The sequence below is a fragment of the Festucalex cinctus genome, chromosome 9 (assembly GCF_051991245.1).
Source record: "Festucalex cinctus isolate MCC-2025b chromosome 9, RoL_Fcin_1.0, whole genome shotgun sequence".
NCBI lineage: Eukaryota > Metazoa > Chordata > Actinopteri > Syngnathiformes > Syngnathidae > Festucalex > Festucalex cinctus.
This window is the reverse complement of record NC_135419.1, coordinates 3,866,396-3,877,602: the sequence shown is the minus strand read 5'-3', so window position 1 is coordinate 3,877,602 and position 11,207 is coordinate 3,866,396.

The following is an 11,207-nucleotide window of genomic DNA, read 5'->3' as shown; positions in this document are numbered from 1 at the left end:
CTGTCTGTCTGTCTGTCTGTCTGTCTGTCTGTCTGTCTATCCATCCATCCATCCATCCATCCATCCATCCATCCATCCATCCATCCATCCATCCATCCATCCATCCATCCATCCATCCATCCATCCATCCATCCATCTATCTATCTATCTATCTATCTATCTATCTATCTATCTATCTATCTATCTATCTATCTATCTATCTATCTATCTATCTATCTATCTATCTATCTATCTATCTATCCATCCATCCATCCATAATATATACATTTATCTATTTTTACGCTAAGCTAACTACTTAGCATTGATCTGCTTTTCAAGCTAAGCTAACCCACATCTATCTATCTATCTATCTATCTATCTATCTATCTATCTATCTATCTATCTATCTATCTATCTATCTATCTATCTATCTATCTATCTATCTATCTATCTATCTATCTATCTATCTATCTATCTATCTATCCACCGCAAGCAAAGACAGCTTTTCTTTTCTTTTTCCCTTTTCTTTGTGACATCAAATCTCCACAGCAACAGTTGTTGAACTTGATGACGGGGATGCAGCATGGCCAAGGTTAGGCCGAAGGTGTTTATGGGACAATGCAGTTTTCTTTGCACAGATTTTACACCGGTCATGGTGCAGGTTCTGTGCTCTTAATTTATCCTCAGTTTGAACATACAGCAGAGTGGAACAGTTTCCACTTATTTCCATTTTGTGCTGTATTTAAATTTAACTGCACAATAGTCCGCCAATGTTTGTTTACTCTGAATTCACCTTTAATCTCGGGAGTTTTTGCCAGATTTTCCCGTCTAACCAGGAGACATTCATGAATGAAATCGGTTCGTGTGTGACATGTGGGGTCTCTCACAGCCCAAATGCAACCTGTATCTAATTTTGTTTTATGTCAATTCTGTCTCAATTACAACCTTTTCAAATCTGACCTGGGTCACGTTTCATATGTGTTCCTAGATAGGATAGATTTCCAAATTCTCAGTCTGAACGGCCTGGTCGCATATATCCTACTTTTACCTCATCAAAAGTCAAAAGTTGTGACGTCCCGATCCGACCACGTGATCGGGCCAGATTTCCGATCATGTGGTCGTGGTTTTAATCCACCCCCACCCCCCACCCCCATACGCTTCGTCATATTTCCTCGTCTTAGCTATCGGGCGACTTTGGTTTGTCTCTTTATCTCCGTCTCTCTCCGCCTGTCTTCTCATCCCTGTTAAATATTTTTTCATGGTGTCATTTGAGGGTCTGCTACACTTCGTGCCTACACTCCATACTCATACTCTGTGCTGTGTGCAAAGCGCACATGCTCAATGCAAACAAAACCCCTACACCACCTGGCGAAAGCTCCCTGCGCACACTCTGCCAATGAGAGCGCCACTGCTGCCCCCTAATGTAGTGGAGGTGCAATTGCACTTTATTCTAAGACAGTAAAATAAAAATTAAAATTAAAAAAAGCATGTTCCCCGAGGTCAAACAAGCCCCCCTTGATGAAGCCTCACGCCCCCCCTGGGAGGGGCCCGCCCCACTATTTGAGAAGCACTGCCTTAATCAAACTGCACTGCAAAAAAAAAAAAATGCACAATTCAGACTTCACGGACATTCTAGTCTGTTTGCATACACTGTGTGTTTGTGTACTGTATGTTCTTGTTATAAATGTGTGGTCCGGTTTGCTGACCCACAAACCGGCGCCCTGTTGACCTGCATTACTCATGCTTGTGCAGCTGGGCAGCTCAACAGTCCCTTTGCTGACCTCAGGACCAGTTTTTACCCTACGTCCCAGATATTTGTGTTATGAATGAATCAGCTTGTGTGAGGTGAGGGATTGTTCTTCTGTCTAGCTGTTATTTCTCTGTGGTTAACTGACTGAGAAAAGGTGCAACTGTAAACAGAACCCCCGTCAGTGCAAGACAGGGCTAAATAAGAGCTTTATAAAGGGTGTCGTGTTGATTAATGTATCATGCCCACCCTTAGTGGTCCTAAGTATCAAGGTACTGTAAACTTCATTTGACTTTTCTGAAGACATTGTTGAGATCTTGAGTGAATTAAATCTTGGGGTAGGAGCGTGAGAGGAATTACCAAAAATGGCAGTATGTCCAAATGTTGAGCCTGGTGGGAATGGCTACTTCAAAATGGGCATTGTAAATAATTGACAGTAAACTTTTAGAGTCAGTATTTTTAAATGTATTTTCTGTTACGTGGTTGTTGATCAGGCTTTTTTTATTTTTTAATTTTTTTTTAAACACAAGTATCTGTACTTCCGCTCAAGTACAGAATGTCACTACTTTTGCCGCCTCTGTCCTTTTGTCTTTCATGTCTCCCCCCTGACTTTATCTTCTTCTTCTGTCCTCATTTTCAGCGACTTGCCCTGCGAGTATGAAGTCAGTCGGGCAACGACTGAGCTTATTAAAGCTCTTGATTAAATGAGCTCATAGAGCTCCTCGCAGCTGCAGCAGGAATGCTTTGTGGTGACATTAACACATACACTCTCACGTCTAAATTGATCCACCGCGATGATTTCCCGGGTCAAATATTTTGATTCGTGATGGCTTTCTTGGAGATGCCAATGCTAATACCAGCAATGTATACTGCGACACATAAGGCACACATGAACTTTAATCTTCCGCGTATGTGAGAAGAAAAGCTTTTCAAATCGGATTCCGGAGGGGTTATTGTGATTCTAAATATTTCATGCCATAATTGGGTCCATGGCTTGACTCACTTGTTTGTCAGCAATGTGTGAAAACATCCGCCACAGATCACCAAGGATCAAAATGAACAATTTACAGGTAGAGGTCCTCATTGATTTTGCTTTGACTACCCCTGCAAGCATTTGCAGTGGCCCCATTTGCAGCACGGAACTATTTACATGATTGATTAGGACGGAGATGCTCGTTTGAGGCAGAATTTCCAGACAGATGTTGCACTAAACCACTTGATAATAAGGCAGTAAAACATAATAATCAACTTCCCCTATCATAAAAGATAAATCTTTTTGAGCAGTAGCATAAATATAAATCTCTATTATGAAAACATCACGTCATAATTGGGTCACAACTAAATTAACTCATTAGCTCCCAAAAACGTATAAATGCGTCATATTTGAAATGTTTTAAGTGTCCCAAAGACGTATTCACATGTTGTTGTTGTTTTTTTTAGGCCAGATCATAGAGAAGGCTTTGATGCAGTCTCTCTACTGCAGAAAATGGTTGAGTGGCAGCAGAGTATCAACCAGGCCATGTTAAAACAATCTGATTTCCCCACAGTTCTAAGCAGAATTGTGAATAATGATGAAACTTAGCTATGTTCTATTGCTAATTGCTGCACAGCGGAAACCGATAGGAATATACAGGCAGGAAGTGTTTGGTCGGTGCTGGATTTCACTTTGATTTATCTTTCTTTTCTCTTTATTTTTTTCTGACCTTTTCTCTGGTCTCCTGACCATTTAAACCTCACGACTCTGGCAAGATTCTGAAGTACCTGGTTAAGGCGAAGGGTAATGGGATATTTATAAGGCTTTAGGTGAATTAATGAGTATAAATTTATACGTATTTGCACGCACACGCACGCACGCACGCAAACGCACGCACGCAAACGCACACACGCAACGCACGCACACACAAAAAAAAAAAAAAAAAAAAAAAGAGCAATGATGATAAGACGTTGAATCGGTAAGACTACCGAAAGAACAATTCTGAGCTCTTAAAAAAAAAATTAAATAAAAAAAAAAGGAATATACTTTTTTCCCAGTAAAAGAAGAGACTCTAATCTCTCTTTTGGTTGGTTCCATATTTTATAGCAATAGAACATAATATTTCGCGGGCCTTGCAAAATCGTGTCAAAATCCAGGAAAACACTTCAGTGAAAATGGTTGGGAGTGAATGAGTTAAGCAGATTCTTAATCGATTAAAAACTCGATCAAAGCGCTAAATGTCTTGGCTTGGCGACATGTTCAGGATGGGTCAGCTATTACTTTTTGTCACTCGTTGGTAATTACTGTATGCACTGCTTCCGATATGATGGTGTCGCCCCTGAGCACTAACAAAGCATCCAATCTCATTGCTGTGATGACATTATTATATCGCTCACAGCTGCTAGGAGAATTATTTGCGTGGTGTCTGGGGATTCATATGATGTATTAACCAGAATTAAGTATTCACATTGGATTTGTCATAATTAGCATTTGCAGTTCTAATTTATTTGGTACTTATTCAAAACTGTTTAATTCCTCTTTAAAACAATGACAACGTGTCAATGGCTTCCATAACATGACAATGGAACAGGATTTGTTCAGAATTTAACATCTAAAACGGAGTCCATGAAGTGGTTAATAATTTCCTGCTGGCTTCCGTTTATTTAATGTGGTCTTTAACAGGTTAATGGGGATCATTAATGTGTTTTTATTGCGTTCTTAATGATAAAAGTGAGCCTTGACACTTCAGTTTACTGCCTGTAAATCGAGGTGATACAAAAAAAAAGTACCCAAAAGAGTAATACAGACAGACTACTGTAAAGCGTAGCCCTCACTGGGATGACAAAAAGTCTCTAGCTTCACGATTAAATAGTCCAAATGATTTTGGCCTCATTTAAAATTCACTTCTCTGACACAATGTGACATGGTACCACAAATTCCCTCTTTGTCATTCCTTCTGTGTGTCGGTTCTGTGAAACAATTGATGCAAAAAAAAAAAAAAAAAAGAAGCCTCTGCCTGGTTATATTGTATTGCTTGATGTCCTCTGCGGTTTCTCAGGTATTCACAATATTTCCATTTTCCCGTCGGGGATTAATCGCGATGCAGGCCGTTCTAATTTGTTCCCTGAAATTTGACATGTCTGTGTGCGGCGATGCTCAATGGTACGGAACCGCACAAGTATCGACTCTTATCAATCAGTATTACCACGGTAACATTGTAAGAGCTCTGCTTCCCCTGCGGCTAGTGGAGGGGCAAGGCAATTATGCAGGAAGCGTATGAAAAAGAACACCTGAATTGCGCTAAAAGGGCAGTGAGGACCAAAACATGTTTATTCCCTCACCACTTCATGTTTCCTGCTTTGTGGGTGCTTATATGCCGTGTGTCTGCTTGATAACTGGTCTGAGGTGACTTACTGTGCCCTCTGTATAAAAACGGTCTCTGTGGGCCTATAATGCTGAAAGGGCCAAACATCGAGGGTGGCCATTTTGTGAACGATTTGCATAATTTGAGTAATCACATTACATAATTTGAAAAGCCTTAAAAGTAGTTGTATGCCTTAAGGGAGCACGCCCAAACTCTCCCAAGGAGATAACCTATGATTCGAACCATCTGTTGTACATTTATTATCATCTATCAATAAACTACAATATATTTCTACTAGTTTCACTACCATATTGATTGCAGCGATACACTGTAGTAGGAACATAAAGACCTCAGAGTTCAAGGTGGTTGCTCACTGAACAGTACTGTACATATAATGTGCCTTGTTTAAAGTACCGTATTTTCCGCACTATAAGGCACACCTAAAAGCCTTCAATTTTTTTCGAAAGCTGACCATGCGCCTTATAATCCAGTGCGCCTTATATATGGATCAATATTGAGGTCTCACTGTCAAGACGCCATCGGTGACCCTGCATGATCGGTGAGGCGCATGCGCAGAAGATCCCGCCATCTTGGATGGCTATCTAATACTAATACTTTACCTCAGAGAAAATAACAAAACAGCTGTTTATTCATTTTGGGAGTGATTGGAGTTGTCCGAAAGCGGGTTTGTAATCTATTATTAAAGTTTGACTGACCTATCAGACAGTTTTGTTGACATTCCCTTTAGCGCAGCACCATCTAATGGATGCATAACGTAACCCCAGCCTCTACTTTAGCGACGTTATATGGAAAAAGTTTTAAAATATGTCATCCATTGAAGGTGCGCCTTATAATGCGGAAAATACGGTAGTTTAATTCAAAGCGAGAGATGACTAGACTTGAATTATTGATTTAAAAAGGGGGAAAAAGAAAGTTCTGAAATCATATGCCTTCAGAAATGACAACCTTGGGCTTTTATGCCATGTGGAAAGATGAACAGCTCCTTTGCGTTGTTTTAAACACAAACTTTCTAAATACTAAAAGAGCCGACATTTATCTAATCTTTCTAAACTTCTAAAAGACAGCCATCCTCTCTGGATAGAACTTCTGAATCAATTATAGGCATGCCTAATTACTGTAAGCCACATGTCAATAACTCATGCCAATTAAGGTGCTGAGCAGAAATCAGACATCCACTGAGCCCCGGCCAGTCGAGTTCTTATTGATTTTGTGCTAATGTAGGGCATTTGTACAAAGCCGGTGTACGTCAACCGTGTCTGTCAGTCGGACAACGAGTGTTCGAGGCTGCAGATAACCAACAAGCCAAAAGTGTTGAATGATTGCACCCGGCTGATACCCCCCCAAAGCCTGAGCAAAGAATTTTAAATAGATAACAGCATAATTGGGCTCCTATAGCATCACTGCTTTCGATTTATCAAACCTTTTTTTTTTTTTTTTTTATAACATTTATTCTCAATACAGTGTTGGGTGAGCTGATCTTTGGTGAGAGGCGTGAATACCCTAGACTGGTCACCAGCCAATCACAGGACTTTTTTTTTTTTTTGGCCAATGTTCCACTAAGGTCAAGAAAAAAAAAACCTTCACATAATCTTCATTACAAAAATGGTTCAAATGTGTTGTGCTTTTGCAATTGATGTGTAAAATAGAAACGTCATAAAATACTAATTCTAACAAGGTGGATTTTTTTTTTTTTTTTTAATCATTCAAAGGCTAAAAAAACAACAACCAAATAAGAGGTACAAGTGTGAGGCTGCAGTGGTAAATACAGATCCACTAAATCTAAAAAGTAATTCTCATGTCATAATCTGTGAATACAAACGGGGAGATTAGGTCCGACAGCGTGGACACGTGAGGGAGTAAATCACCACACGGGCAAAAGCAAACACAGGTGTATTTAGTGGTTGGCTCACATAGTTGAGCGTCTAACAAGCCGATAAGAAGGTTGCTAGTTTGATACCCATCCCTTTCAGAAATTCCAGCGTGACATCAAGAGTTGGTCGATTATCATCCTCAAACGTGTGTTGTGAGTGGATCAATGAGGCAATCAGGTCTTGATTATCAAGTCATTTCAACGTGTGGACTTGTATCCATTTTCTTTTGCTCATCCTGTTCAAGGTGAGTTGTAGTGTGGCATGGTGAGTAAGCCGGAGTAGGTGGAGAAGACTCACACAAGGACTGAGAGAACATGCAAACTCCAAACGGAAAAGCCAGAGCCTTTGATTCGACTGGTACTGGTTGCAATTTTTGCCACGGAATCTCACTGTTCTGACACGATAATAATTTTTAGTATGATATAACTTTAAACCTGGCGTGAAACCTCGGAAAATCCTCAGTGACATTTATTTTATTCCCTGGAAAATTTGAGTTGAATACCCCGAACATGCTTTAATTTAAAGGTCCTGTAGAATAAATAGCTAGCAAACCTTTACCAGTCCAACTTCAGTTGGATGACAGCGAGTCTTCCGATTCTTGTTTCTCCTTCCACAGGAAAGTAGCCTCTTACGTCTGGTCTCCACCAGGTCACCGGCGTGACCACCTGCTGGGATTTTTCTGACCTAAGAATAAAAGCGTTCAATCACCAGAATACGGTTTCTGAGAATTTGAGCCGTCTTCCCAGCACTCCCTACCAGCTGCCAATCCTGGGCTGATGCCATAAGCCCTCCTGGTGGGTTTGTGTGCTTCTCTGTGACCTTGAAAAGGTAATGAAGCGCTTTACTGGATGTGAGTGCCTACGCCGAGATATCGCAGTTCGAATGGTTTCCGCCGTACATGGTCAAGGTGAGTTTTTAGGCAGAATGTTTGCTTCCAGCAGCAGATGCGTTAGATTTTCATAGATTTTCTCACAGGTTTTGACCTTGCCCATAAGACAGATTTCACCACTCCCAACCTACGTTCCCCTAAGTGTGTTCTGAGCCTAAAATGCATTCAAACCTTTACAGGTTGTCATGGTTTGGGTTGGGTTTTTTTTGTTTTTTTTTGTTTTTTATTTTGTGCTTTTGTCAGGGTTTTAGTTTTGAGTTTTGCTTGAGTTTGTCATGTTCCTTTAAGTTTTGTTATGATCTGTTATGTTCCGCTTTCCTTGTGTGTCTCCCATTGTCTCGTCAAGCATTGTCCTGCCCACCTGTGTTTGCCTGACTTCCTCGTGTGTCAACCTATCAGCACCCTCTGCCACTTGTGCCTTGCCCAGCTGTGTCAATTAGTGTGTGTGTATTTAGTCTCTTGTCTCCCCTCTGTCTGTGTCGATTCATTGCTGTTTTTCTCCTGTCATGCTTCCTGTTTTTTGCCCCGTGTCTTGCTACGTTCGTCCCTTGGAGTTTGCGTTTGTTTTGTTTAATTCAACTTCCTTTTTTTTTTCACTTCACCTCTGCCTCCTCGTCCCGCTTCCCTGCGTTTGGGTCCACAACCACACCCCAAACATGACAACAGCACAAGGTGTTTTTCTCAAGCTGTAATTGATGCTCAAAGGGCACATGACGAGTTTTTGAGACGTTGACATTTTTTGTTGCGGTGTACCCACCGTTGTTAACTTTTAAACTACCTTGCCATCTAAACCCCCAAGATAGGACAACCCACATCAGAGTTCCGTTCCAGTACTCGACTTCTTGACTGGAAGGCGAGTCCGTGGACTTGAGAAGGTCTTTGAAATATTCTCGTCACAACACGCATGCTCGTACCCATCATTGTCTGAAGAGGCCGGGGGCCAATATCAAATATATAAATGATATTAATGTATATATATTTCATGAGAGTGTGGTCGATTTAACACTCAAGGTAGTGCTATTAACTCATTCACTGCCATTGACGGATATACACGTCAATGGGAACGGAATTGACTTAATTCATTCACTGCCATTGACGGATATACACATCAATGGCAGTGAATGGGTTAAGGTTCCACCCAACATCCACCTTAACACTCAAGGAAATTTACTCTGACGGTGTAACTTTTGATCCTAACAATGTTAAAATAACACTGCTTACTGCATAGGATCGTACACTGGAAATTTAACACTGAGCGATTTGGTTTGTACCCGTGATCCTGGAGGATCTTAAGCTGTAGTAAATGCATGGGTAGCGTGTGCTGAGGCTTTAGTCTATTTCGTGTCATTGTTTCCATCATCACTTTCACCTGTTTTTTTTCCCCCCGATTTGTTTCTGTGTTCTCTTTAGCCAGCCTGATTTGTCCCGTGATGTACACAACGTGACAGCATGGCTGTTGTGGCTCAATTAAAAGGAATAACACGCTTGCGAGTTACTCTTCCTCCCACTAGAGTGGAACCAACAGGAAGGATTTTGACGGATTGGCCTCATTATTTGCTTCACACAGACTTCTATTAAAAACCTCAAACAGACACTCACCTTATGATCTATGACGAAGATATCGTTTGGTGCCTTCCTTTCAGTCTACTTGAGAAATTCTTAACGTGGAATGACAAGCAATTGCCAGTATTCTACCTTTAGAATAGTTTGCCATCATTACTACTGCTATTCTAAGGGGCTATTTGCATTAATCAGGCTTGTGGTTGAATGGAACAGGATGTTTACATATGCATTAGGCAAGCTTCTTGCTTTCAAAGAACAAAGCTAAGCCTTTGTTTTTAGTAACCATCCCACCAGTATTCATTAAATAAAAAAAATATATATACTGTACTTGCCACTTTGCTACTGCGTAATAATGCAAGTTTTCTACTCATCTGGAAACACTAGATATTGAAGTAAGTATACACAATTTTAATATTTTTCTCCTGTAAGTGTTTTCATACCTTCATTTCTGTTCTGCAAGTGACATTCTAAATAAAGAAATCATTGTATTTTTCTCAGACAATGCATAGGCAGAGCCCCCGCGCTCATTTTGTTTAAGTCAGAATTTAAAACCAAAACATGACACCGCAGTGCAGTTTGCAGTCAATCCCATGGGGTGTTGTCTCATTTTTTTTCCCACGTGTACAAAAGCATGGGGGCATGTACCTTTTCTTTGGAAGGTAATTGGCTGTAGCTGTCTGTAAATACATGGTTTAACTCATAACCCCTCCCTTATCAGCAGCACAGCAGTCCTGCTTGCTGCAAAAAGGGGGGAAGTGAGCGTGCAGAGCAAAAGTCAGAATTTTGATATGTTGTATTTAAAAAAGGGCCCGTTTAAAGAGTAGCGTCTCGCAAAGTTAAATCAATTTTTCCAGGGAATGACCCTCCCCGCCCCACCAACTCCCCCACCCAAAGTCTAAATCACATTTAATTGGAATTTAAATGTTTCCGCAAATCTGAATGTTTTCATTCCGCAGGCCTTTTCATTTATTTTGTTTATCCTGCAACCGAAATCATATCAATATTTACTCTGACAATTCTCGTTTTGTTGTTTTTAATTAATATCTTTAATTGCTCAATAATCATGCAATTATTTTTAAACCCTGAACCACAAGCAGTTTATGGATTTTAAACCCTTTAATGTCACTGAATCACTGATTCTCAAACTCTGCTGCAGTAAATGATTGGATGTTTGTTTATACATCTATGCCAGCAATGGATAGTGATAAACAGAATAATTAAACATACTTAAATTGTGTATCCCCCTGTTGCCATTCCTAGAACATTATAAGTCTTCCTGTAGTATGTCATCTTTGTGTCATTACAGCATATAGGCTAATTTTTGTGCCATTTAGATTTTTCTAATGTAAAGGTTGACAAAGATCAATCAATCAATCAACTTTATTTATATAGCACCTTTCATACATTCAAAATGCAACTCAAAGTGCTGGACATCCATAATACAATAAAAGGTGTTAAAAAAAAAATACTAAAAAGTAATGTGCCTAAGATTGAACCTTGGGGAACCTCACATTTAATTTCATGGATTCCAGAGGAACATGTATCCATACTTACAAAGAAATATCGGTGTGTGAGATAGGAATAAAACCAGTTAAAAGCTGTACCAGAGATGCCCACCAGGCTTCCAAGTCTGTTTAATAAAATGTGGTGATCTACTGTATCAAAAGCAGCACTTAAATCCAGTAGCACCAAAACTGTAAGCTTTTTCATGTCTTCATTACACCTGATCTAATTTAAAAGCTTTAAAAAGGTAGTCTCGGTACTATGGTTCATCCTAAAACCAGACTGATATTTCTCTA